This window comes from Patagioenas fasciata, chromosome 4 (genome assembly GCF_037038585.1).
Source record: "Patagioenas fasciata isolate bPatFas1 chromosome 4, bPatFas1.hap1, whole genome shotgun sequence".
In the NCBI taxonomy this organism is placed as follows: Eukaryota; Metazoa; Chordata; class Aves; order Columbiformes; family Columbidae; genus Patagioenas; species Patagioenas fasciata.
In genome coordinates, this window is record NC_092523.1 from 74,911,676 (window position 1) to 74,933,122 (window position 21,447).

General features: G+C 38.9%; 2 long non-coding RNA genes across 2 annotated transcripts; one reads left to right on the plus strand and one right to left on the minus strand.

Moving 5' to 3' along the window:
• Positions 1-223: 223 nt before the first annotated feature.
• On the minus strand, positions 224-20,784 carry LOC139827849 (uncharacterized). The gene is made up of 3 exons (XR_011738917.1): positions 20,661-20,784; positions 2,566-2,687; positions 224-369 (listed from the first exon to the last, which is right to left on the minus strand). It is a non-coding gene; the product is annotated as an uncharacterized lncRNA (long non-coding RNA).
• LOC139827949 (uncharacterized) lies at positions 14,416-19,098 on the plus strand. The gene is made up of 2 exons (XR_011739091.1): positions 14,416-14,545; positions 18,846-19,098. It is a non-coding gene; the product is annotated as an uncharacterized lncRNA (long non-coding RNA).
• Positions 20,785-21,447: the final 663 nt, after the last annotated feature.

Below are 21,447 nucleotides of genomic sequence, written 5' to 3' on the forward strand. Positions count from 1 at the left end.
AGAACCAGCTTGAAATGACGGACAGAGGGAGTAATCTACCTCAAAATGTAACAAGTTGCTGTTGCAAAAACCATTAATGTTCATTGTATCCCACGCAATTACCAAGAATGGAGGAAGGGCAAACGTGCTCTGGGTGCTCCTAAGCCACATCCCCACAGCATTGACCCAAAGCGGGGAGGCCTGACTCAGTGATTCTGGTCCCCCAAAAGCTGAAGTGTTGACCCTGCATCCCCCTGGCAGCAGCGTGCCTCTCACCTTGGTCCCCTGCGCATCCAAACCACAGCAATTCTAGGGGCTTTGGCTTTTTCGCCAGCCCTCAGACACCCTGTTCAGACCACAGCCTGCCCGTGCTGGGGATCCCACTGCTATCTGCGGAGAAAGAAGGAAGAGACAAAAGCAGGAGAACTGCAGTTGGCCCCAGAGCTGTGACCACCACTGATGGGGCTGACCCTGATTGATATGCAGCATTGGATGGACATCATTGCAAACTTGTTTATTCTGGTAGCTCCCTGTTTTTTTTATGGAATTGCTTATTGTTAGAGTATGAGTGTCAATTACTTCTTTACAAACGTCTGGTACCAATAAAGTGTTTGTTTTTTACAGTACCAGCTCGCAACTTGATTTAGAAGTGGTTTGCTGCACACCAACTTCCTGAAACAGAGGAAATAATTTTTAGACGAAAATAACATTTTAAAACATACAGGCCTTGCCTTGCCTTTCCTTTCCTTTTCCCTTTCCTTTTCTTTTCCTTCTCTCTTCAGGAAAAAAAATGTTTAGAAAAGGAGAAGGAAAAATACATAATTAATACAAAAAGCTTTCCCGACATAAATCTTACTTAACCTTTGGCAAAACTCATGCCATAATTCTCAACTGCTGTTATCAAAGTTGGCCAAAGAGTCGTCAACTAATCAGAAACATATACCTGTGGGGCTGCTGTGGCATGTATATTCTTGTTTTCCATTCCTTATAAGCTATTTTTATTATATTTATATTAAATATTCTTTATTATTCTTTATTTCTGAAAACAAGTTATTCATCAATATTCACACAGTAGGTTTCCAAACTTAAAAGAAAAATTAATCAAACCTTCAATAATACCGTACAATAGTAAGCATAGAGCTCACAGATAGTTTCTTTCCTTAATGACAGTAATTTTTAATGGAGCCATCAAGGTATATAGGTACATACAACGTCAGGAATTATATGGTTCTAGAATAAATTTGCCAGGAATTTTGGAATGCATCACATTAATGAACCCAATGACCACCCGAAGTGTTAGAAAAATCCACCTCAAATGATTTGGGCAATGTCTTTGTGTCACTATCTGAGCAGTTAAGGATATTGTAGCAATGCTACTTTAGAATAATGGAGGATAAAATAAAATCCTCATCTATGTGCTCACAAGGAACAGCTAACTCTTCTCTTTCAAATAACATTTAACTCTTCTGTTAAGTTCAGAAGAGGGTGATGCTGCCTTTCTCAGTGCAGCACACTGTTAACTGGCAAATATTGAATTTAGAGAACTACTGGATTAAGTTATGTTCTAACATTATAATTACTTGGAAGCTAGTGCTTTTTATCCTGGAGCTGCCTTCTCACCTGTGTGGAGATCAATGTTTATGGGGGGAACAGTCTGCAAGCCATAAACAATCTCCATTAGAAATCCATCAGGATAACTGTCAATAACTGTAAAGCAAGCGGCCTTTCCTCTGCTACCACGGCACTCAGTGAGATCAAAAGATGTACCAAAACCTATGAATTTATCAGATTAACTGTCATTTCTCTGCACTTCTGGATTTTTAGTTCTGCCATAGTAAGATGGGAAAATGCCTCTCACACTACCTGCTGCCTGACAACAAACAGAATCTTACAATAATAATTCCCATTGCAGAGGTTGTTTTCATAAGATTTACAGCTCAAAACATACATTCAAAAGGTTCAGAAGCTTTGAAGCAGGATCCAAAATTCATTGTGTTTATTTAAGTACCGACTTTCAAATATTTTGAGATTCACTTATTAAAAACTCTTGTAGAATTACACGATTATACAATTGCAATTACTTATCATATTGTGCAATGCATGGAATAAGTACAGAAGAAATTTCTTCTCTAAAGTTTAATGCTGAAGACTAAAAGTCACCCACAACAGAGTGCAATCATTTAGCACTCCTCTTGTGTGGTACAGGGACTGTTATCTTAATGATTCAAACTAAAAATATGTAAGTGCTTCAGTAGAACTCACCTCAATGCTTGAGCAACACCAAGACTACAATATTGTCATCAGGCTCCACATTGCACCACTCTATACCTTTCAGCATGTACAGCAATAGGATTTCACCCCAAATGCATTGTGATAATTACTTATTGAAAAAAAAAGTGTTTACAGACAGACTATTTCCATCATGGTGCCATAAATCTGGCTGTATAATTTATATATTGATTGTCATTAGCACCACTGGTGACACAACTTCTCTGAATAAGTTAACAGGAAGACAATCACAGGAAGAAATCGTGTTTTCATGCAAACATTTTAACAGAATATGGACTTACTTAAGTGGTGTCTTACCTTTAATAATCGTCAGCTTCCCTAGTGTTGCCTTCCCCATCTGAAGAAAGAGGTTCATTGGTACACGATGAAAAGCATTTAATGAACTCTTCGGCTGTGTTATCAGAGTAATTTTAGATGTCCTAGAAATAACACAGGGAATTAGTTTTCATGCAGGAGTTAAAATCTAATTCTATTTTTGGTTATTAATTCACACTTCTGCCTTTTTAAAAATAGACTGCTAGAATTTGCAGACTCTTTCAGAAATATTCCACCTCTTAACTGCCCAACTGCAGAATTTAAATCAAAGTAAATGCATGAAATGTAAAAGAAAGCAGAACTGAACAGTTGTTTCTAATATCTACTGAGCACTAACAAACCGTGTAGACAAACTATCAAGGAAACATGAGTTGAACTTTGCAACAGCTTGAAATAAATGTTTAAATTCCTGCTTCTTTCAGTACAGTTACGTATTTCCTAAATATCTCTCTGAAACATAAATACTTGGAGTTTATAGATGCTGATTTGCACACGATTCAATAGGCAGAAACTCCTACAGAAGTCAGAGGCAGCAGGTTATCAAATGTCCTTGAGTCACTGTGTGGCACAGGTCACCTTTCCTCGAAAATAAAAGCAAAACCAGAAAACACTCAATGAAGGACTGAAGAGACTTCAGAGATCAACAGTAACAACAGTGCAGGAATGGGAAACGGAGGAAAAGATTAACAGAGTGCTGGTTCAGGGGTCGAGGGTTTGTTGGCTATTTTAGAAAGAAGATTACTGTGAAGGTGATGATGAAGTACTATAAAAAAATGAGAGGTTGAGAGAAGGTAAACTAATGCAAAAATTTATAATTCTTCATATCAGAAAGAAACTGGTAGGTCATCACAATACTCCTGTGCATAGTAAACTACTGTATTTTACCCACTTTAACCCTTTTAAACACAGTCTCGAACTCTTGCCTAAAGCACCACTTGCACATGACGTTAAATAATATTTCACAGAATCGACTGGGTTGGAAAAGACCTCAGAGATCAAGTCCAACCCTTGGTCCAGCTTCAGTCCATTTACTAGATCATGGCACTAAGTGCCATGTCCAATCTCAGTTTAAAAACCTCCAGGGCCAGTGAGTCCAGCACCTCCCTGGGCAGCCATTCCAATGCCTGACCACTCTCTCTGCACAGAATTGCTTTCTAATCTCCAGTCTCAATTTCCCCTGGCAGAGTTGAAGCCCATGGCCCCTTGTCCTATTGCTGACTGCCTGGGAGAAGAGACCAATTCCCACCTGGCTAGAACTGCCCTTCAGGTGGTTCTAGAGAGTGCTGAGCTCACCTCTAAGCCTCCTCTTCTCCAGACTGAACAAGCCCAGCTCCCTCAGCCTCTCCCCATAGGTCTTGTGCTCAGGTCCCTTCACCAGTCTTGTTGCTCTTCTCTGGACCTGCTCCAGCACTTCAGTATCTTTTCTGAACTGAATTTGAAGTGGCATGTTCCATATTTAAATATATCTGGCTTATCTTTTTTTGTTTTTCCCTTGCCAGATGAAGGAGACCTACTAATTGCTCCTCATCAAGCTATTTCTACACTGAAAGCTTTTCAATCTTCTTATCAGCCTTTGTATGACTGTCCTTTTTGCTGAAAGCATGTGTTAGCATTATAGAACAGCCTGCGAGAAGTGGGAGGTTTCTGACAGCTGTACTAGGGACACCTGGGGCTTTTGCATCCAGGGGAATTGGTGGGAGTGTTTGGGACAGACACAGTAACTGCTAAAGTGATCAGCAGTTCAATGCCTATATCAGCTCTGTTGACATTGAAATTAGTACCTGTGGAGACACACAAATAAATGCTGTATTTTAAAGCTCATCAGAACTAAAGCTGGTAGGAAGACCCGTGGAAAAATTTGTTTAGTTTTCTTTCTCTGCTTCTATTTGAGGGTAGAAAACATTTTTTGTCTTTTTTTTTTTTTTTAATGTTTTGTCAGGTCTAGATAAAATATATATTTTATAATAGCAAAGTGTTCACTGTTAGTGCTGCATCTCAGGCCATAGCAAGAAGTGTAGACTGCAGCCCTCCCTGTCTAAGCTTCCATCATAGAAATGGTTTCCCATTCTTAGGAGGGTGACACTGGCAATGAGAAACTGATTGTAATGTTCCTCGTTCTGTTTGTTATCAGCATCACACAAAAGCAAGAAGAAAACACAGCACTATCCTGCCTCACACAACAGTTTTCAGCTTGTGGTCCATGGAACCCCTGTGTTCAGAGAGCTTAAAGTAGAAAGCATACCTGTTATGGGTAAGGTGGGAAAAAAATGGGAGTTTGCAAATCAAAGAGACGGTAGAAAAATTCTGTATGAAACCAAGAGTGAAAACCCACATACTCTGCGTAACAATGAGCCTGTTACAGGCTCTGGGAAGTTATTCCATCTTTTCAAGCTGCAAATGCACGCAAGCAGATGACAGCACCACAGTGTTTTCTCCCAGACACAGCAGAGCTGCTGTAGCTGTGGCTGTACATTCCCACCTACAACAACCATACTTTAAAGCATACCTTGCCATCACACTTGATATCAGCCTAACTGCAGAAACTCTTATGATCTGCTGTTCCCATCCCATGAAAAATGTATGACTTCACTATACTGGGATTACAAACTGCTCCTAAACTGATGCCGTAATTTAAATTCCATTTCCCAGATGAGCAAGGCAAACAAGCAGTAGATGGACCTTGCAGTTAGTTTTTTCTTTTTTTAAATAAATGATGCGTGACAGTCATATGCTAAACTCATTTTTCAATCTTATTTTTTTATCTATTGCCTGGAAAATGCAGCAACCTAACACTGGACTGATGGAAGGCAGATTTCAGGGCTGTGAATTAAAAACAGCGTCCTAAGGGGCATGAGGACAGGCGCAGGCTTTGGCCAGCTAAGGAGGTGAAGGAGTTGATGGTGAGAAGGGTCTAGACAGGACTGTTAATTAAGAAATGGGGAAGAACGGGGCACTTTGTCAAGCCACTTTTAAAACCCATGACCTTTCACCCAAAGCACCCTGATCCAAGTCCAGCCATGGCCAAGGGGACTCCAGCTTGTCCTGATGACGTGATGGTAAAATGCTCTCCACGCATGGTGGTTGGTGGTCTTGGACCTATTTCAAGAAGTAGAGTTCCCAGCTCAGCTCAGCTTTGGGTCCAACTGGCAAACCTTGTTTAGTCATAATGAGGCCTGAGGTGGAAACAAGCTGGAGAAGAGGTCCTGCAGTCTTCCCTTCCATTCCTTCCCTTCCCATTTTGTCTATTTATATACTGTCTCTTCAAGGTAGCAAGGTGGCCTCTTCCCCTACCACTCGCACAGTATTCACCAAACTGTGCCTGACTTCATCCGGTTTCTCATAAATAACACAATCGGCAAAACCTCTGCAAGAAGAAAAGCAAGAAAACCTTCTCTCCAGGACTTTTTTGACAGTGATGAGATATTTCCTCAAGCTGAGCTCCGACGGAAAGTATCATGGTCTCACCACATAGCAAATTCATACCATTAGTCATTTGACTTAAATAGGAGAGCTGTCTATATGCCTAACACAGGCTGTAATTCTTCACTCCTGGCCTAGTAAGATGCTTCCATTTCTGATGTTTACTACCTTTTCTCTTTGAATTTCTCCTTACTACTCAGATAGTACAGTTACAATACTTGGGTTTCTTACAAACCTAAAAAAATAGACTACAACCCAGATTTTCATTTGTCCCAAACTCCTGCATGTTGTTGCTCTCTGGTGTTTTTACACTGAATAATTACTCAAAGATCCATACAATCTTTTTAACATAATTATAGCAACACCTCAGATGGATCTCAGTTGTGCCAGGGATACACTTATTGGCATATTCTTCTACTACAGAAACTTAAAAATAACCTACTTTTAAACATATGTCGAGTAAAGCCAAAGATTAGTAGAGTGCTACAGAGCTTTTGCCCAAAAATCACCAGAGTTTGCCAGATTGTTGAAGAAATCTCTGGAAGACGCATAATGAAAAATTAGACTGTATGAGAGGAGCACAGCATTCTGGAAACATGGGAAACTTCCTTCACTAAAGCTATAAAACAAACTCCCAGCAGCGCTGGCCAGGTTTTGTAATGTTCTCACCCATTCGCTTTCTGAACAGGCACTTACAGCTCTCCAGGGCTTCCATTTGCATCGACCATCGTTCTCCTGCATGATCCTACACAGCGATGCTTGAGGTGCCGGTATCAGCGAGTGTCAGTGCAGATCCATCGCTCAGTCATCCGCCTTCCCTAAGCCAGGACTGAAATGTGCAGCAAACCCTTCCGTGCCAGACCCCTCCATCTGCCCCCTCAGTCTTCTGCTTTCTTGACTTGGCCTTCTCTGAACTGTCTCTTTTACCCTCCTACAGACACCATCTCTTTGTTAGTACCTGCAAGAGCCACAAGTCCTGTGGGTTTTATGCTCTTGGCCAGGTTCCAATTTTCAGCACTTCCCTTGTTTTTTGCCCTCCACGTGCTAATCAGGGGTTCCCTAGTGGGGTCCAGGATCTAGATGCCTGTTTAACTTCTGTCCTCGGCATTTCAAAAGCGTTAGTCAGGGCCTGGACTGTGGCCATTAGAATACGAGTATTTGTAAGGTAAACAGTAACTCCCAAATTTTCTTCACCTCCTGCATCTGGAAGACAAATAATGAGTCCCACAGTGTATTGTTTATTCTCATTCCACATTAATTTTCATTATAATGATAAGCTAATAGCTGCTTCCTGGCTATTAGGTGGAGACCAGCAAGGTACCGCGAAACACAAAGATGGGTACCCTGAGACAGGAGAATGGCAAGACCCATGCCTTCACACACTTTGCCATATTTGGAACCTTCCAATTAGCAAGCCTGGTCATTGTCACTTTCATGAGTTACCTGTATGACCTGCAAGACAAACACTTGACCCAAATCAACCTGTTGTCAGGCCAAACTTCTATGAGTAAAACCCTGTTAAGTCCCCAGGTGATCATGCCTTTAGCTGCATTTCTGTAAATGCACATCCACGCTGGTAAGTAGCCCAAATGTTAAACTCATCTGGAAGAACTGTGCCTTCAGCTCATCACTGCTAATTCATCCACGATCCCCTCTTCTTCATTTTAGATATGGCAGGTTGCTTCTCCCTTGGGCAAGATGATACTTCATTTACTAACTCCCAAGGTACAGGAGGGACAGAAAAAACCACGACCTTGTAGAAGAAAGAGATAGCCAGAGAAAATGAAGACAAGCTGCAGCTCTCCTGCCAGTCTCAGGCTGAAGACACTGGGGTCTGTTGGTTTGCTTAAATTTTCTTTCAGCAACAGCACTTTTCTAAGCTGTCCTTCATATTCTCTGGTCACTGAACATATTGCTTCACTCTTACATGTGCAAATCATAAAGTTTTCCTTCATTTAAACTTGTCCTTTTGCTTATCACCATTACATTTTATTGCAGATCTGCTTTTTGCTCTGCATAGTGCTCACATTTAGACTATATAAACTACATAAAACATACTATAGTTTAATAAACTATGTTAATATATTGTGTTATGTTAATATCTAGATAATAAATGCATAAGATATTAAACTACATGAAGGTTAATAAACTATTTTAATAGTATGTTATGTTAATAACTTAATCAATTTTAATAAATATCCAACAAAGTTTTAGGGTGTCTTGTACTCCAATCCATTTACCTAGCAAACACATCCACCTTCTTTATGATCATAACAGAACCTTGTCCTCAATACGTGTGAGACTTAAATGCCTGTAAATTGATTGTATTTCATCAACATAATACCTAGTCAAGTTCTCGTATGGATTAATGGTGATCTTAATCACAAAAAAAAATTCAGTGAACACAGGAAAATAGAAACAGGTGCTTTTCTAATTAAGAAGATCAATTTACAGACTAGAAATATGTGTTTGCATGAGCAACAATGATGTAACAGATCATGTATCTTCTGCCATACATTAAAAATGCCTCTTTTTTTATGGTAAAGGGTAAGGTTCTTACCCAAATCAGTTGAGAAAAGACCAGCAAAGGAATTACACAGTAAGGTGACAGTAACATGATGGGAGGGGAGGTGGGGATGGGAAGAGAAAGAGGATGGAACTAAAGAAATCCTACCAGAAAGTACTTCTCTAAGGCAAAAAGTGGTGTGTCTGCGTAGTTTTCATACGCACATCCATTACATGGTTTGACTCAGGAGCAGGCTTTTGAAGCATTTACTTGTGCTTCAGTTCACATCTGAGAACAACCTGGACTCCTTTTGGATGACAGTGAAGTGGCAGATGTACTCCAGCTGCAAACGGGCATTCAGTCTATACGAGCAAATTACAGCTTGTTCACAGTAACTCTGCCCCCTAAACTGTGGCCATCAGATCCTCAACACCGGTTTGTTCTACAAGTCCACTTCTACTGGACACGCTACTTGGCAGTGTGGAAAGAAACAGAGATGAGAGGAACCTTGCAAGGGAGTAAGATCACAGCTGGGTAAAAATCAGTTACCCAAGAGGCACTCTTCATTTTCACTACTTCAAGGACAAATAAATACCCACAAAGGAAACACACCTTTTCATGAAGCCAAAGAACATACCAGCATGCACTTCAGTGTGATATAGCTGTACAGTAATTTTGGTGAACAAAATACGAATACCAAACTTTCCTGACACTTTTCTGACAGCATCAGCTCAGAACTATGTGTCAGGTGTTGGTTATGATGGGGTTTTTTCAGTTTTATGCTTACGTTGTTTTCAATGTTATAATCTTTGTCATCCACTCAAAAAGAAAAACAAAAGCAAAATGTTACAGAGGCTAAAATGGTATTTTTTTACATCCTCTATTACTATTGTAAAGGTTATAGATCATAAAAATCTTGGATCTTGATTCATGCCCATACAAGGCACTAAAGACTTCCTTTGATTACAATGGAAACCAACCCTTTCTTAGGATATGTTTTTTTTTTATAGACTATGTGTTGATTGTCATAATGATCTGACACTGGGAGTTGCTTTTATGGAAAATCAAAGAAACAAGAAATAAAGAGAGCAGAGAAATGTAACTGTACCTAGTATTTCAGCAAGAAGCAAGATAGAGACTTATGCCTCAAGACACTACAATCAAAACTGCTGTCACATCTCACTCACTAGATAAATGTAAAAAAACCCTAAAGTAGGAGTATAAGACCACAGATGGAAACAGATTTACTGTGGAAGTTTTGTACAGAAGAAAGTTGTTTCAAGGAGAGGTTTGAAAGACACAAAGAGAGTTCCTTGTTTCTCGATAAACTGAAAGTGCTGGAATCCTGTGGGACAGCACAGTAATGATGTTAAGCTACAAAAGAGAGAAAACAAATCAGAGAGAAGTTACTGACAGTCAGCAGGAAAAAGCAAGTAAATAATCTCTAGGGATGTGTGCCCCAAGCCCCTTGAAGCTAACAGGAGATTAAATTCATCTCAGTGTAACTGAAGCATCGACTGAAGCCCAATGATTTTGCCCTTAGCTTCAGGGCTGTCTGGATTTCCACTTCGGTACATGCATCATAAGCCTAACAATGGATTTAGCCTTGCTGGCAAACTGCTCAGTCCACACTAGGAAACATCATCCAGAATCAACAAAAAAACAAAGCATTAATGAAGAAACCTACATAAATTAATATGGAAGAGAACGGCAGTCAGCTCTCAGTTATATGGTTGGAGCATTATGCAGCTTGTGTGCTCAGTGCAGAACAACTCTGGCACGAGCGTTTCATTGAATTCCCTCACTTAAAGAGCAGATTCACTCTCTCTCTACTCCCCCCAAATGGATGTAGTCATGAAATAAACTATCCTGGGCCAGAAAATGCAGATGTGCTGCTCTGCGTGCTATGGACACCCAATGCTGCATCCACTAAGAATGAAGCCAGAAGTGTCCACCACACCCAAGCCATCTCTGAAAAATTAGACAACTATGCCCTTCCTCCACCAGATAAAACATGTAAGAATTACAGGTTTTATTAACCACTTTCTCCATTTCTCCTTTCTTCCCTTTCAAGGTCAGTTTACCTGAATGAAGGCCCCACCAAACGCTGTTTCAAATGAAAAATACTTATTCCTGGAGACACTTGATATTTTTTCCAAGAATTATATTTGGGCTACTGCATGGGTCCATCTTCCATTTCACACACAGCTCATCTTACAGCAAGCAAGAAATGACAATGGTTATAGGGAAAGAACAACTGGAACAATAATAAGGGAAGAAGTGACTTCCAGAAAGAAAAAGAAACCATTTACTGAAGTACAAGTCCAGCCACTCCTCTTTGCTCCCTCTCCCTGCTGCCTGCTTCTATTTCTCACACACAGACTTTACTTTGGGTAAACTGCAAAGCTTTGCACAGAATAAAAAGCAGTTATTTTTCCTGACAGTAATATATATGGAGCTAGTAACTGGGAGTAACTGGGGCCAGGCCCTTTGGGAAAAAGGTCAGCAGGATTTCAGGGTATTTTTTTCTTTCAGCACTAAGTAATCTATAAGGAGTCAAAATTTATCATTATATTGGACTCATGGTTGAACCTATCAACTTTTTCTTCCAGGAGCTTTGGTCCATATATAAATACAGACTAAAGGTATTCTTACATGCTGAAATGCTTGGCTTTTGTTTTTGCCACAGGCATTCAAATACAGTCATAAGTATATATGGACATATGAGCAAGAGTATATGAGAGACAGATCTACGGTCCAAGCAAAGAAATTGTTTCCTATCCAGGTGTAACAGAGTATGAACCTGATTTTACTCAGGAGTTATATTTACACATTCGACATTTGCACACAGTATTATAAAATCAATCTAAGTTTTTTTATAAAGTTAAGATAATTATTCACTGATAGGATTCCATGAAAACATTTTATAGGGATACAGGCAACAAAAATCAAAGCTCTGTCTATACCTTTGCATATGGTCAAAAAGCTAGAAATTACACATGGAACTACACTGGTAATTAATAACGTAATAATGTTAGCCTGTTGCTTCCCTTTTCACAGAACAGCAGCAGAAAAGACAAAAACTGAATTATTGCTGAAACACCCAGAAGACAACCACCACAACCCCACAAACACATATGCATTATTCCCATGGTATAGGGCATCCTGTTGCCCTGTGTACAACTGCCCCTCAACTTTACTTTCTAACTCTTTTTTCACCCCAAATGATAAAATTTTCCTTCACAACTGCATTGTTCGAAACATGGAAGCTCACAGATAGCTAATACATCGTCTCTCATTTTAAAAGCAAAACCAATAGCCGCAAGCTTTCTCAGATCTCAAACATGCATTTTGAACCACGGACCAGTCATTTACTCTTAGTTCGGCAGCAGTCCAGCAAAGCACTTACGCGTGTAGTTAAGCTTAAGCACATGAGCTGTCCCATGGATTTCCGTGGGACTTCTCACAGGTTTGATGTTAAGCAAGGGCAAAAGTGACTTGCTGGACCAGTGCCATAGACTGAAAAGCCCTTATGGTAGAGACTATTTTCATGCATGAAATGTGTGTCCCATTTTGTGTGAATGGATACTTAAAGGTAACGATAATAGTCACAAGAACTTCTGCTATTTCAGGTACGGTTGGGAATGGAAGATTTTGTTGGACAGAAGAGAAAACGATCATTCATCCAAACGGGTATGACAGCTGCTGTCAGGTGTTGTTTCTGTGTTTCCTAGGACGACGAAAATAACATTATTGTGTTTCCACAGCAACGCAAATGTATTATGTCATGATGCAAAATACATTCACAGTATGCAAAGGAAAAAAAAAAATCTTATATATAGTAACATAACAGATGAAAGATCTCTATCCAGCTCAAATAGTTTTTCCTCCCAGTAACCTGCATAATGTAAAATCAATCTAGAATTTATATTTCTCTGTTCCTGAACTGTGCACTGTCACAGATCTGCTTCACATCAATAAAGCAACCTGCACTTTGTTGGGTTTTGAGCACAGGTTCTTTGCATCGAATGATTAATCATGGGATTAAACATATCTTCTTTCTCTGCTTATATATGTAGTTTGGAAAGGCTTTTCTGACCCATTCATTACTTGTTATTTGATAAATGTGTTGTACTACAGAATGGACAAAAAACTGAACTTGAAACTGGAGGCACATTGGTGCTCAGTTGGCTCTCCGCTGTCAGACTGAGCCCTAAAGAAATCCCTGCTGCTCACACACAGCCCAGCACCGTGGATCATGCACAGGCACGATGCACCGTGCAGGGAGTGCAGCACACACGGCGTGTGCTGAGGCTCCTCTGTACATCAACATGAACCCCACACGGTGACAAGAGACTCAGTCCCACGCTGGATTTGTTGGACTCATCAGAAACACCCTGCAGGGATGATCTGCATGTACAAACTCATGCATATACAATAACTCTTACATACATTGGACACACAAAGGTTGCTGGTCTTGTCCCACACAACACAAGCACCTACATTTTTGTTCAGGGTGTCTCTGACAGAAATAGAAAATAATTATACATAACAGGCAAAAATAATGCAACAAAAACTGTCACTTAATCCTTAACAGAGGTGACCATAACTAAAAGGGCTGGAGCTGGAATAACTGATTTCCCTACAAAAACACTGAGCTGGATGATGACTCCTGGAGCCAGGCCAGCCACTGCTGCTCTGAAATCTGTGAAGACCAGGAGAAACTGTGTTCAGTAGTACCAGTCCCACCCACGAGTGAACCTGTGCTCCACCAGGATTTGATCAAGTGTGAATGGCATGTAACTGAATCAAATCTATCTCTGCTTTTATAAAGTCATAGCCAGCAACTTGCTAGCAGGAGTCAATTCTTCATAGCTGTGTTCTTGATTTTACTATAAAATGTCAGCTTCGGGTTACAGCAAAACTGAAACAGAACTGGTGGCACAATGTAGCAAAGGTTGGCTGGCTGACCTATTTGTGAAATATAATTATTTCATTTTTGATGAGAAAAGAGAGATCAGGGTCACAGATACAAGTATTTACAAGTGCAAGCTATTATCTTAAGAACTCTAGGATTTAGCTAGGGAAAAATATATTTACTGTAATGAACACTGACAAGTAAAATATTTAATCCCCAAAGTTTTATTTCCCCCAAACATAAAATAATATTACTTTGAATGGTCCATAAATAACATTAATGGAGAGATTCTGAATGGGAAATCTCTAATGATATATGAGAGAGGACTTAAATAGGTTTAACTGGGCTCTGTCTCAAACTTGGCAACTGTGTTACAAATGGGTTTGTTTTTTTTAAGCAACATTATAATCTGTTATCTGTTTGGATCTAATCCTAAAGAAGCTTTTTGTTCCAAATTTACAAATGCCTCCAACGCAGAAGCAGCTACAGGAAAAGTATTTTTTACTGCCTTACCAAGTTTAGAGAAGAGTTTATTTCAGTGCTCTGTGCTGCTATATATGCCAAAGGATGGTTATGCAAAGCCTCATTTATGCTGCAACATAATGTACGTAAAGGAAGGCTTCGTAGCGAAGTCCTGCTGCAGAACTGCTGGCCGACTCCATATCCAGAGGCCAAGTGGATTCAATGCTGCATTTTTTAAAAGTAATGTTCTAATACAGTGCTATTTGAAAAAAGTTTGAGAGTTAAGTGCTTTCAATGACATTTTTGCAAGTTAAATAAGAGAAGCAAAAAGACGGACAACCTATTTGTCCAAAGGAATGTTCTTCCCTCCCAATTGAGGCTTTTCTAATCCTCAGTTCTACGCCTCAAGCAGAAGTAGTAACACTGGGACATAAACCACAGGTCAAAATTTAAGCTCATGTAAACTGACGGTATTCCCCCAACATGATCATTTTAAGCAAAATAAAAATTCCAACAACCAGCCATCAACAGAGGTTCAGTTTAGGATTAGAAGCAAGAATAAAACTGTTGCTGGAGCGGGAAAAGAGGCTGAAGCATGAGCTCAGAAGGCGCGCAATGGATTTATGTGATAAAGACTTTAGCTGCTCACATTCACGGTAAAATTGTGCTCTAGTGTTCTCTTGTCTGCATGCTGAACCACTGTGAAACCAACAAAGTAATTGTTAACTTTACTGAACTGATGATATATGTATGTATATGATGATATATGGCTTACCCCACTGAAAATAGTAAACTGCATCTAACATAATTTAGACAAACAATTCAGGAAAAGCATGTAGAGTATAAATAACAAACGTAAATCTCTCCACCAACCATTTAAGCATATAGAAGAAGTGTTCAAGAGTACAATTACGGAGAGGAATTTTAATTATGTGTAACAAAAAATAGTAAAATAAACCAAATTATTTAGCTTTGTATTTAGAATGCTTTATATCTCTTAAAATAGCGCATGCAGATTTTTACTAAGTCAACGTTAATACGCCTTAATTTCAGCATTAGTAAGAAACACTAATAAAAATGCAATGAGATTACTACTCTGCTATAAAATTCCTGAGTTATCTAGATTTTATGTTTGATAAATACTTCAACAGTGAATGCAAATTAAGAAAAATACATCCACCAAAAGCAATTCCTCTGCTCCTCAGCCCTAGAACTTAGACTTCCAGGATAACTTTCTTTAATCTTTAGTAAATTTTGTAACCTTTTTTTCCTTCAAGAGGACCTACATTTTTTGAATGGCTCTATAGTATGACTCCCCAAGTTGTGCATTATCTTCTTTGTATGAGTGTGTGTTTGTAGTAGTTTTCACACGTAAACACCGGAAGTATATGTATGGATTTAATGTATTTTGTAGCCAGAGATTTTTTAACTGATGAGATTTTGCCTAAGAATTGCAAGGTCTGAAAGTTAGATATTTGAATGTGAAATAAGTACCAAATGGTAACTGTGTGGATTTATAAAGAGCAAATCTTTACACTTACGACAATGAGCATCTTTAAAGACTGGACTGTTTTGTCTCTGCTATTTTTATCAAGTTTCATTACAGCATGATTAGGGTGATAAGTAACAGTTGTAACGTAATGAACTTGTAAAATCCACACAGTAAACTACTTAAAATCTTTTTCTACAGATCACGTTTTCAGTGATATATTGAAATAAAGAAATTTTGAGTAATATTTCTTACTACTTAAAATTATAGTCAATTGAAGTACAGGGGTTTAGTGCAACTAAGCATGGGCATTACATCAAGCACATAACTACTCCTTTCAAAATCCAAGAAAAGAGATATGTATTTAGGATTAATTGCCCATTTAAACATTCAGGAAAACACAGAATTTCTACACAAATCAAATTCCTGTGCAAGGTATTCTGTAAGAATAAGAGTCAGATCAATTGAGATCAACTTGTACTTTTACTATGTAGCTGTTTTCTCTCCCTCAACCAATAGTGAAATTAATCACCTAGATAAACTAAACTCTGTCACCAATTAAATCAGTTTTAGGGGAGTAAAATTATTATTCAGTGGATCTGATTCTCCAGATATTTACGCTCAAAAAAATTAAGAATTAATCCTCTGAACAGACCTGACTGGGTACACAATCAACATGAATAAATAATCAAGGCCAGTGTCTGAACACACTATTTGCAAACAGGCAATCACTGCTGTTTTCTCATCCCATGAAATGGAATCTGCAAGGTTCCCTGCTCTCTAACAGCCACCATAAAATAGAATACCTTCAGCATCTTATTTGTTTCTTTTTATCTTTAACTGTGGAATGGAAGTGAAAAAAAAATTACTGAGCCTTAATTACAACTGTTAGCTGTCATATATTTTCATGTTCATATGTAATATTCATTAGACAAGATTTCACCAGTTGGTGAGCTTCATATTACAAGGACAATAATTACTAAAAGAGCCTTAACACTCCTCCTAAAACCAAAAAACACCTCTCAGAAGCTGAATTAGAGGTATTGGAAATAATGTGTACTACAAATCCTCTGTTAAAAATAAAGAACTTTGAACTCAAGTTTAAATATTATTATGTCTTCTCAGTCTATTTTTTGCTATATTTTTTCCAAATGTTTGCATTTTCTGTGATTTCACCAAAGTTCTCCCATTGATCTTGCTGTGTGTAAAGATTGCTTTGCTTTCAGATAAGAAAAAACATTAAGTGTTTTCAGAAAATTTAAGTCTCTAAACCAAAACTGCAAACACATGTCCCACCCCTCCAAAAGAGGTGTCTGAAAAGCCACTCAGGTAAACCGATTCAGAGTGGGAGTTATATACTAACATTGAATAGAGTATTTGTGAAGGAATTAAAGAGTATATATTGCATATATTTTGGACAGGGATGCAGACAGAAAAAGAGAGCAGGCAGCACTCTAGGTAGAATGAAGGAGCCACGCAGCTAAGGGAAATGTAACCTGCTGTATTTCTCCTTCAATCAAGAAAACTACGCAAGCTATATTGGGTTTTAATCTGGTTTAAAAGGTCAATCTACTCTATCAGGGTGAAATCAGGTGAAAATGAGTTTGACACCCCTGTACTACATGGATGTTCTCTCCTACTTAGGAGAACTTGTAATTCCTCCCACTTTTTACTAACTCAAAATAAATGAAGTTTCTAAAATGAACGTGTCCTAATATATTATGCTCATGCTCTGACATTTTCATCTTCAGTCTCTTTGGTGGAGAAAACTGATTGTTTAGTCAGCTATTTGAGGCAGTGACCTTCCAGTTAAATACAATACACTTAGTTTTGTTACCACTTCAATGAAAATACTTAAGCAGAAAGAAACTACGAAGAATTAGCTCTACCCAAATGGTACCATTCAGGCCTTTTTGAACCACACTGAGCTATTACCCCGCAAGTCACGTGAATGATGTTTGCGAGACTCCCTGCGATAGTAACTGATATGATTAAAGCAGTTCCAGCCCTGTTGTAGAACAATTAAGGCTTTGGTTTTAAATCTGAAAAAAAAAAAAAAACCCACCTTTGTTCTTTCTGTGTGTAAGTTTTGATCAAATTTATGAGACATTGTTATAATCCTGATGTTAATACTTTGCTTTATGGAAAGTCTCATTAAAGCCACGTTTTGCGGAGTAAAGAAAACTGTTCTGCTGGAGGAAAGATACCAGAATATAGCTCTTATTTTTCTCCCAGTTCAAAGCCACTGTGAAGTGTTTGCTGAAGGTCCAATTTTGCAATGCTTTGAGCCTGATTCAGCTGGAGCAAAATTCCATGAAATTGCACCCCTTCCTTAGGTTAAGTGTGGGATCATATCCTGTCACAAGACAAATTATTCACTATGATTAACACTTGGGAAACACAACTCTCTCGGTGCCATAAAAATTTGTACAAAGGACTGAAATACTTTCAAGATGTACGGAGTTAAATAAAATATGAAGGTTTAAACAGGACAAAGATACTGCCGATCAGGTATATTGTACAGATACAACCTTATTTTTATGTATTTGTTTTGGTTAATCAGAAACAAAGATCTGGTATCCCAGAAGATTAAAGTTTCTGTATGTCTAACAACGGCAATAAATCATCCGTATTTTTAACACAGAAATGGTTTTAAAAGTGTTGAGTTCCCTCTGCCTCGGTCACAGAAGTTCAGAATTTTCCTGCATTTAAATTAAGATCTTTGTCATTTCCAGCTTTCTTCAGGAATCTTTTCTCATAGGTCAGATTAAGATTTTTCTAGTGTGCCAGAATCATCATCCATTCTTTTTTTTTTGTTGTTTGCTTAAATGAGCATTCCTGTAGGAATTCTGTAAAATGTCAGAGTATAACAAAAGTTTATTTCTGTCCTTTGAGTGGAGCAGAGCAGCTTGAAAATTCCTAAATTCAACCACAACCAGCAATTCTCTTCCTGAAGGAATTCCTGCAGTTCCTGTATTCCTTAATTTCACTTCATTTTTAAGCTGTTACAGATACTATTTTACAAACTGACATATCTTCACAAATACTTTACATGCATTTTGTGCTTCAGAACGTTTTGCAGATTGGATCCTCCCCTTTCACTCAGCCTCAGAAGTTTCTCACATCTTCTTGCATGCCTATTTGTTTAGCTTCCCAAATACACTTTTGAGCTATTTAACTGGAAAAAAAACCCAACCACCGCATCTCGCAGTGGACTTCAGTATGATCTAACTGACACCATATAAATCGTGGATAATGATACCAAAATTACTGCAAGAAAATTCAGGAAGATAAAAATGGACTCTCTATGTATATGTTAATTTAGTTATTCTTCTTGCTATTTTAAGGCTTGCCTGATAGTTGATAGTTCAAACCATACTTTGCTGCCTGCCTCCTTCACTTTCATTGTGCGTTGCTATTCCTCTGCCAGCCTATTAAGCACATCGTAATTACTGGTATCTTTTCAGTGACAACTAATGATGTACTGATGAAGTAGAGCCTGGAGCCCACCCCGAGTGCACAACAGGAGAAGTGGGGCTGGTAATCCTGATGGAGGAGCCTCATTCCATGGAGGGGATCTGCTCAGCTTGCTGATTTTTGGTACCAGTCACAAAGCTACAACACAACTGGTGTGCTTACTCCAAGCATCAACTATTTCTCCCTGCTCAGAACCGAACCCTTTACACATCTGGCCTGAAACAAGAAAAAACAAAAAGAAAGGAAAGAGAAAAAAGGGAAAAGGAGAGGCGAAAGGAGAGGGGAAAGGAGAGGGGAAAGGAAGAAGAGGAAAAGAGGGAAAGGAACAGGGAAGAAAGGGACAGGGAAAGGGGTTGACAGCATCCAGCTTTATACCCCAGTATCAAGCAGCTCCAGGTTTGGACTCAGGGGTCTCAGTTGCTCCATCGGTGCTTCTCTTTCTGCCTAATCACCATGCCTCAGATAACCACCCGCTTCTCAGGGGATGGGTTTCCCTTTGTGAAGCAATAGGAATCTTTCCAACAACACCATCAGGCACTGGATCAGCCCCTTAATGTGGAAAACTACTAGAATTTCTAAAAACATCCTACATTCTATCTCTAAATGAAAGCACTCTAGATTAAGGTACATTTTCTGCCTTGCGATGGACTTGTTCAAACTTGTGTAAATCAGCACAGTCCTTGGCTCACACTATTTTAATAAGACCCATGTGTATTAAACCAGATTATATGACACATGTTAAGGTTCATGTTTGATATCAAATTAAGTATCCGGATGATTTATGAAAAAGATTTCACCTCCCTTTCCCCCACGTGAGGTTTAAGACTAATCTTCAACCAGATCTTCCAACACTTGCTGCATTTAGACCTTCCCCACTTGAAACCTTCAATGTTGTTTTTATTATCACAAGAGACTGATACCCAGCCTAGCATCTGTTATTATTCCCTTGCCTTATCTCCCTGGGAGAACGTATGAACCTCGCATATATCACTGTGATTACTGGATGCTGCTAAATTCCTAGAAAAAAGCAGCATTGCTTTCCGCTGCCTCATAGAAGGATTTGATTGCACTATTACTCTACGCACTAATGTGCTGCTTGGCTATAAAGGGAATTGTTGAGTAGTCTCTTTAAAAAATAAAAAACAAACATAGCAATAAACCCCCCACAAGTTCCATAAAGCAAACGAAGACCCACCATTAGCTCTTACCCACAAGGATCAGTGTGACAGCTGTATTGATAATGACAGACATTTGGCTAAAATCACTTTGGGAGGCAGAAGTGTGAATTACACCTCCCTCTATCCACCAAGATGCTGCACATTAGCATCTGTTACTGAAAGCAAAGGCAGGTGATGCTGTAGGTCATTCACCCCTATTGACATTTCCACTGACAGAGAAGCTTCACAGGCCACCAGGGATATTACCAGAAAGGGTCTCCTCAGGCTGAAATGGGAATTCTCTGCTTCAGAAGACAACCCTCAGCCTGCCTTTTTTACTCTTTCCATATAATCAGTGCCATGCTTTGAAGTGCACTCACCTGTTGTGGCCATAAAAAACTAATTTCCATTTGTCCTTCTTTTGGATGCTGCAATAACCTAATTCCCAATGCCTTTATTTAGGGCTCCCTACTGTAAATTCCAGCCCTGGCCCTTCTCCCACCACCCTAATTATTTTTGTAATATTTGCCTCAGTGCTTTTTTTAAACAAACAAACAAAAACCGCAAACATTTATGTAGATATTTGGCCAATACCCTAATGAAATGTGATTTTAACAACATATGCACATTCAGTTTTCCATTGCTCACCATTTTTCTTCTGCATGGAAACCAGCTTGGTGAGGACCCTGCTGCATAACTTTCCTTATTGTTTGAAATGCAGTGTAACTGGGCACAGACAGGTATGTCACAAGCTCCCATAGGCAATGATCCTACGAAGAGAAAATAGTTTCAAAACAACAAATACATCCTAATACAAATACAGCTACAGGCTTGTGTGATTAATTTGAATCAATGCACATATCTGGCATTAATTAATCATGTGTCATTAGTTTCAACAGACTTATGCTCAGCAGCTGCCAGCAAACTCTAGTTCTACTCATTGGCAGAGCTATTATAGGCTAAAAAAGGTGTTCCAGTGAGATTTATTACCTGAGTAGCCAGGCTGCATTGAAACCTTGGTATTTACAACACAGGATTTCAGCATACGCATATCACAAGGCTCATATCCCTCTTTTACAGATGACTCTTCCAAAATAATCTGACAAGAGTTAAGTTGCTTGCATGCTGAGACCACTTGCTGTCCTGTAGACAAATATGCTTTTATTACTCTCCTCTACTGTGCACATACATTTTTCCTTGCCTTTTCCAAAGGTGATAAAATCTTAGAGTCACAGGCTGTCTTTTTGGTTTGCATTTTGCTGCACTTCAAGCAATGGGAACACGTTGAGTAACTAGGGTGTACAGGCCAAATGAATTACTAATAAATAGAAAATTCAAATTGTTTGACTAAAAAACACATAGAGAAAACCCAGTCAAATAAAGGAGTTTTGCTGTTGCAGCCTTCTGTGTTGTATATGCACATAAACTGCTACTT